Source organism: Lathyrus oleraceus, chromosome 1 (assembly GCF_024323335.1).
Source record: "Lathyrus oleraceus cultivar Zhongwan6 chromosome 1, CAAS_Psat_ZW6_1.0, whole genome shotgun sequence".
In the NCBI taxonomy this organism is placed as follows: domain Eukaryota; kingdom Viridiplantae; phylum Streptophyta; class Magnoliopsida; order Fabales; family Fabaceae; genus Lathyrus; species Lathyrus oleraceus.
Genome location: NC_066579.1, coordinates 223606243 through 223614232, shown reverse-complemented (window position 1 = coordinate 223614232; position 7990 = coordinate 223606243). Strand labels below are relative to the sequence as shown.

The following is a 7990-nucleotide window of genomic DNA, read 5'->3' as shown; positions in this document are numbered from 1 at the left end:
CCTTGTGTGTGGGATTGGGTCCTAAACTAACAATTGGATAATGAAATTACAAAGCATGTCTCCCTCGGGTAGTGCCATGAATGCATTCAATTCTTGCAATAAAAGATCACAAGTCCGTGGAAACTCCAAGTTGCATAGGTCAATCACACAAGCCCAAGTCCAAATGCTAGGGTCCTAATGAGAAGTCTCTAAGTCCTTTGTCCAAAGTCCATTCCATGCTAAGGGAATTATCTTATTTTTGTATTTTTTAAGTCTTAACCATTTTTAGTCATTTTTAAGATGAAGTGAGAATGTACAAATATGATGTAATATAGTATGTACAAAGCAAAGTAAAGCAACATAAGGTAAATGACAAAAACTAAAGGTTAGGAGTTAGATGCGAAATTATAAAGTGTTAGATGTTAGGTACGGAATTTAAAAGTTAGATGCGAAAGAGTAAATGTTAGATGTTAATGTTAGATGTTATAAGAGAATTAAATCCAAAGAAAATAACAAAATATTAATTCTAAGTCATTAACAAAATTAAATCTACACAATTAATCAATCAATGAAAATCTAACAAATCACATAAATTCTAGTTATTAACAAAAATCAAATTCTAAACCGTTAACTCTAAAATTATCTAACAATTGTTCTAAAATAAATAGAAAAAATTATCACAATTATCCTAACTATACCTCATTATTTCTAATATTCATCTAATCCTAATATTATCTAAAACAGACATGATTAATATCCTAATTCACACAATTAATCTAGCTAATCTAAATTAAATCCTAAATAACAAAAAATTAAGTTCCAATCATCCAACATGGGCCTAATCTAATCCTAAGCCCAAGCAAGGGGGGGGGGGGGGGGGGGGGGGGGGGTTTGCATCAGGCCATGGGAGTGTGTAAGGAAACAATTCGCTTGGGCTTAAGTGTATAAGCCCAACATCGAAGGATTAAGACGAATCCTCTCTTCCTCTATCAACTCGCAAAACAAGGAACAAAAAGAAAAGGGAACACGACGATGAAAGACTCACTTGCGTCTCCGTTTTGTGATGGCTTGCAACTTGAAGTGCCAAAGATGCGTCAGCGTTGTCGCGATTCCTATTTGGTTTATTTCGCCAGTGAATTATGTACTGGAAGACGGGATTGAAGAACCAGGGAGGATATCGCCGGAAGCTTGCAATCGACGGCGGCGAAAAGGTCGAGTGATGGTTATCCGAGTTTATTGAAGGTGGAATCGGAGGGAACGAAGATGATTGTGAATGGTTGCGAATTGTCGAATTTCTTTAAAGGAGATGGATGAAGTCGATTGATGAGTGTGTTGTTGAAGGTGTTGTTGGTGACGAGTAGAAGAGAGAAAAGCAATGGATGAACGTCGTTGAATCGTGAAAAGGTGAAATCACGTTTCGTTTTCTGAATTTCAAATTCCTTCTTTTCCCTTTTCTTTTGTTCTCTCTTCTTCTTCTGCTGTTTTTCATTTTTCTTTCTGTTTGTTGCAGCTGAAGGCCACCGTTGTGAGATTTCTGCTTGAATGCTGGAAATGTGAGTTGCAGGTTCTCTAATTTTTTTGGAGTTGGGAAGAGCCGTGAAGGAAGGTTATAGAGGTTAAAGGTTTTTGTATGTGGAAGGATTGAAGTAGGTGAAGGAAGTGTATATTGGAAAAGAATGTGAAATTCAGGAGAGAGGTTGAGAGTGAGGTTTGAAATTTTGAGAGGGAATCGAGAGCTTGGGAAAACCAATTCCAGAAGAAGCGAAATCATTGTGAGCTTCTCAATTTATAGCTTGAATTTTCAGCTGATTGAGTTTGTGCGTTTTGCTTCCCCTTTTTCAATTTCGGTGTTGTTGTTGTCGTTTCTATTTGGCTAATCACTTAGGCTGCATTTCGTTTTGGCTTTGTAGCAGGCTTTTGAAGTGTTGGCCTCGTGTACAGCTTATGCAACTGCGTTTGAAGTGTTGTTTACGATGCGTTGTGGCTCGTGGTCGCAGCGGCTTTCCGTACCGCGTTTGGAAGAAGTTGTGCAACTGATGTTGTTTGTGAATCATTTTGCAGCTTTTTCATGTTGGATTTGTAACTTTTCAAGTTGCATTTTTTCCATTCAATATTGCACTACTGTTGTAGCAGTTTTTTTCATCGTTTTGTACTTGGTTGAAGGTGGCTTTGTATGCAGTTGTCGTCGATGGCTTATGCAGCTTATCTGCATTTTGTTGGCTAGAGCACGTGTTTGGAATCTTCATGTTTTTGCATAGCTTTAGCGGCTATTTTACTTTTTACGACTTGGCTTGTTGCCATTTTGATGTGGTTCAGCTTGTAGTACTTGCTGCAGTAGCCTTGTTTAGATTGCCCTTTGGAAACTTGTATTGCTTTTTCCAATTTGCACTTCTCGCTATGCTGCTTACGTGTACCTGCAAGCCTCCCCATTGCCTCATCATTTTTCTTTGTACTTGGACGTGGGTTGGGCCACATTGGATTAAAACTTGGTTAATGCATTTGTAAAGGGATGTGGATATGTGAATAAAAATGGTTTTTCAATTGGATAATGGATTTTTTAGAATGGATAATGGATGGATAGCTAAAATGGATTTTGGATAATTGGATTTAAAAATGGATATGGGTGAAAAATGAAAAAAAATTGGATTTAAAAATGGATTTGAAATATGGATATTGGATTTAAATTGTAAACAATGAGTTTTCATTTCAAATGGATAAAAATGTTTAATACCAAAAATGAGTAGTTAAATGGGCTTAAAGAAAAAATAATGGAATGGGCTCAATGCAAAAATGAACAAATTTTCAAAATCAATTCAACTTTTCAATAATCAACTTGGACCGTCCAACTCAACTTGAATTCCCAAAATTAATTCGAAAAAGAACGAAATGATTTCTAAAACCAATTTTATTTTCAAAGATCAACTATAACCACGAAATTAACTTAAACTTCAAGAATTAAATTGAAGTTGAAATTAATACGATGTTAGAATTAATCAGAATAATTATTGTCATGATGACGAAATGATGACCATATATGCAATGGATTGGTGAATCCAACTGATGCGACTTGTACATCGAATTGAACCGTAATCAAGTGAATGGAAAATCGAACCACTCATGCACCAGAACCATATGAATTCCAGTCACGTACCTTCTTGTGTTGAACCATGCTTATTCCAATGAAGTATATGGATGAAGATGATATGCAAATGCCAGGTCAGCGACCAATAGGATTATGTGAAGCGTGGGGCGAATTTTGGGGTATGACAACCATGAACAATATGATGAGGTTTGGTGAAGAACATGGAGAATGATTATGAAGATGAGATGATCATCCATGGCTTTTATTTTTTTTCACTCAAACTCTTCTCTATGGGCATGACAACATAACCCATACCCGCGAGTACCCACTCGACCCCACCCCGAATTTGACGGGGAAAACCCGTTTTGACTGAGTTTGGGTTTTCCCCGATTATAAAATATAGGGACGGGTCGGGTAATAGGGATACTAGTACCCACCTCGAACCATCCCCGAACCCGCCCCATTTACTTTATTATGTATTTTATTATTTTAGTTTTGATAATTTAGAATATTAAATACATGGTTAATGTTTTGAAATTTTGATTTGTATATATTATTTAAAATATTTGAAATGTATGCATGAAAGTTTTTGAGATTTTATTTTATTTTATTATTTGTAATGTAATTTTATTTTGGAAATACAAATATTTTTATTAAAAATAATTGATTTTATTAAATAGATAGTGGCGGGACGAGGATACCCGAATCCAACCAGAACCCGTTTAGGACGGGTTTGAGTTTTAATTATTCATCCCCGATGGGGATTGGGGCGGGGAACGAGGGTTATTTTGGGATTCAGGTTTGGGTTTAGGGGATGTAAAAACCGTCCCCGACTCTCCCCATTTTAATTCTTCTCTCCCTATTTCTTTCCTCCTTCACATTTCTCTTCTTCTTTTCTTTCTTGTTTTTCTTTCCTTTCTCTTTTTCCACTTTCTGATAAAAATCTCTCTCTCTCTCTCTCTCTCTCTCTCTCTCATATCCATTTTTCTTCTTCCTACCACATACACATATATAATATAATATATAATATATGTGGTTAGTATTAAAAATGTGTATCAAAATATCTCAATTGATATTTTCTCACTACTAGACCAATTGACTCATTATTAATGTTACCAAAATGCTCTTTCTGATATTAATTAATAAAGGTCAGTATATTTCAATAAAGATTGATCTCTTTTGAGTTTATTAATTACTTTATTTACCTCAACTGACCACTGATTAAGCATTTAAGGGTATATGAGATATTACAAAGTGAGTGGAATTTAGTTTTTGGCTCTGATACTTTTGAACATGTATAATTTTAAATTAAAATTGAATATTATCCAATAATTTGTTGAGAATGTATCAAATGTGAGTTGTGTGGATAATAGTCCCACATTCATTGGGAATGTGGAGACTTAAATATTTATAAGTGAGAGAACTCATCCACCTATCACCTTAAGGTTTTGGGTGAATATATGGTGTGTGTCTCACAAAGGTGTTGCTCCAAAAGAAGAAGTCCCACAATGTTCAATGTTCCCTAGTGAAAAAACTCCCCCAACAAATGGTATCATGAGTCTTTGGTTCGAGAAAGGGACCGACTTACTTGTATCGAAAGTCAACGGCGCCAGTATGGTGAATAAGAAACATTTTGTTGAAGAGTGTAAACGGCGCCAGTGTGGTGAATAAGAAACATTTCGTACGGTACAAGAGTTTGTGGAAGTAGAAGAGCTTTCACTTGAGGGGGAGCATTGTGGACTCACACTTGAGGGGGAGTGTTGAGAATGTATCAAGTGTGAGTAGTGTGGATAATAGTCCCATATTGGTTGGGAATATGGAGACTTGAATGTTTATAAGTGAGAGAGCCCATTCACCTATCACCTTAAGGTTTTGGGTGAATATGTGGTGTGTCTCTCATAAAGGTGTTGTTCCAAAAGAAGAAGTCCCACAATGTTCAATGTTCCCTAGTGAAAAAACTCCCCCAACATAATTTATATTTAACATTTTAATAAAGGTTCTCTATTTATTGGAATGATCCTCATGACATTATTCACGTATCTATTATTTATAGCTCTTAGAAAGAATTAATTGTTGTAAATGGTATGTGCAATCAACTTTGCTTGAAAATTAATCCTAAAGTATTTAGTGTTTCTCATAACATGAAGTCAAGAATATGGTTAAATATTATGGAGACATACTTGAGCGTATTTATGATAAATGGGAATGTTTAAGAGAAATCGTAAAGTTTATGTGTGTCTATCTTTTTGTCTCACCCACATGAAGAACAATTATAACTTAACTTATATGGTTGCATCCAACGTTGATGGATTGGAGTCAATGGAGACTATAGATAAATGACCATAATACTTTGTCTTATTAGCTATGTTCAAAGATGTCACTAGTTTCATAATGAAAATAGTGTCAAATACTTTAATACATCATTCTTTGAGTTTTATTAGGGAATTCATATGATCCTGCACTTCACCCGTATTTCCAACGTCCATGGAAAATAAGTTGCAATAATTTAAACTACATGTTTGGTAGTTTAAAGTTTTACAAAATTTTCTATATATATATTTATATGAATTCCTACTGGAATTCTAAAACTATTATATAATACTGTTTGATCGATTTCTTTCGAGTGACTTTGAAATCCCCGATGTAATCTGAAAACCTTATCTTGAAATGGTTAGACTTTAAATTATGAGACAAGGAATATCTTTGACATTGTCTGTAGGTGTTTAATTGGCTGCATTATATGGTAAAACACTAGATGGGTACTAATGTCTTGACTGATGTCATGACATGTACGTGTAACTACATTGTAGTTACTGCAGGACTAGCTAACACAGGATTTATTGAATGTCAAACTGGATGCTGTGACATTCATACCTGTCAACAGATACTAAGGAATAGAACAGCAGAAGTTCTGTTAGAACTTAGTATTTAAGTGCAGTCTGGTTATCAAGGAAGAACCAGACCTGGCACAAGGCCTACTGACTGAATGTCAAACTGGATGTTATGACATTCATCATTGAAAGCAGCTGTTGAAGATTAGACAGAGTGGTGGTCTGTTATACTTCAGCATGTAACTGAGTTTGTTCTTCAAGAGAATAACAGAACTAACTTAAGGCCAAATGTGTAAATGTTAAGTTGGACACTTTGACATTTATTAATGTAAGCTGTTACTGTAGTATGGTCATTTTGATCATGTACAGGTCAGCAAAATTGTACAGTCTGTTTTCTGGAAAATCAGACTCAGCATATGGACCTTGATGTCAAGCTGAATGTCGTGACATTCATGCCTGACAGCATATGCTATATTGTAGGTTGTTTAGTTTTCTGTTTCAGCTTTTTCTCAGGCTATTCTTTAGGGATTCAACAGCTGAGAGAAAATCCAGGAAATCAACAACCAAGCTACATTCAATGAACCTAACAAATAACCTATTTGTTAGTAACCTAAATGTTGAATTTATGGGAACTTGAGTGACCTTAAATTCAGGAGAATACAGGTGCAAAAGCCCAGGTGCTGCAATATAAAAAGGAAGGCGTTCCTTCATTCAGTTTCAGGGATTTTGAGGCGTGAAGATTAAGTGTGTCCATCATACTTCACTGCTGTATTTTGTGAGTCTTGTATTAGACGTATCTTGTAAGCCAAGCCATTATCAAGTAGATGATAGCTTTGGCATAGGGTGTTCATTGAGTTGTAAGTGTTGTGTCACTCAAAGCTTTTAAGCGTGAGTGTTGTGTATCTTGATTTAAGCTGTGAAGCATAATCAAGAGTTGTTTTTGAAGTGTGACTTCAAAGTGTCTTTAATATCACTGAGGTGATTGAGGGGGAGTGAGTAGGAACTCTGATCTTAGGTTAAGATTGAAATTGCATTGGGTAGGGATTAAGTGATAAGTTGTAAACGGGTGAGTTTAGCTTTGAATTGATACTACTAATAGTGGATTTCCTCCCTGGCTTGGTAGCCCCCAGATGTAGGTCATGTTGGACTGAACTGGGTGAACAATTACTTGTGTTATTTTACTGCACTTACTGTTAAGTTCTGCATAATCCCTGTCTGTGCAGAATTGGATGTCATAACAACCAGTGTGACATCCAAAGTCTGATAACTAGAATTTCAATTGGTATCAGAGCGGGCACCCTGCCTGTGAATTTCTGGGTGAGATCTAGGGAAGTTACTTTCTAGTACCATGGACAAGGACTTAGGACACTCAAACAGACCACCCATGTTGGATGGATCTAATTATGATGACTGGAAGCCTCGTATGATAGCCTTCTTAAGGTCTCTAGACAGTAAAGTCTGGAGAGCTGTCAACAAAGGATGGGAACATCCAATGAGGACAGTTGAAGATGGAGTCAATGTGCAGATTCCTGAAGAAGAGTGGGACAAGGAGCAAGAGGCGTTAGCTCTTGGAAATTCCAAGGCCTTGAATGCATTGTTCAATGGAATCAGCAAGAACATCTTCAGGCTGGTACACCACTGTGAACTAGCTAAGGAGGTTTGGGATACCCTCAAGGTAACTCATGAAGGTACTTCCAAGGTGAAGATGTCCAAACTTCAGATGCTGACCACCAAGTTTGAAAATCTGAGGATGAAAGAGGATGAGACTATTCATGACTTTCACATGAATATTCTTGAAATTGCAAACACCTCTGGTGGACTAGGTGAGAAAATGGCTGAAGAGAAACTTGTAAGAAAGATTCTCAGGTCCTTGCCTAAGAGATTTGCTATGAAGGTCACAGCCATAGAGGAGGCGCAGGACATATGCAACATGAAGGTGGATGAGCTCATTGGTTCCCTCCAAACCTTTGAAATGGGCTTGGGTGAGTATGCTGAGAAGAAGAACAAAAGCATAGCTTTTGTATCTAATGCTGAAGAGGAGTCAGAAGCAGAATATACTGGAGGTGATGAAAGTATATCTAAAGCCTTAGCCATGCTT

The 7990-nt window shown here is 36.5% G+C and overlaps 1 long non-coding RNA gene across 5 annotated transcripts; it reads left to right on the top strand.

The window, feature by feature from the left end:
• Window positions 1-889: 889 nt before the first annotated feature.
• LOC127128485 (uncharacterized) lies at window positions 890-2528 on the top strand. 5 transcript variants are annotated; one of them, XR_007805930.1, is made up of 3 exons: window positions 969-1383; window positions 1490-1751; window positions 1893-2528. It is a non-coding gene; the product is annotated as an uncharacterized LOC127128485 (long non-coding RNA). The 5 variants fall into 5 exon arrangements; XR_007805929.1 differs by having other exon boundaries at window positions 1890-2528; XR_007805931.1 differs by having other exon boundaries at window positions 1490-1796.
• The last annotated feature ends 5462 nt before the right edge of the window (window positions 2529-7990 follow it).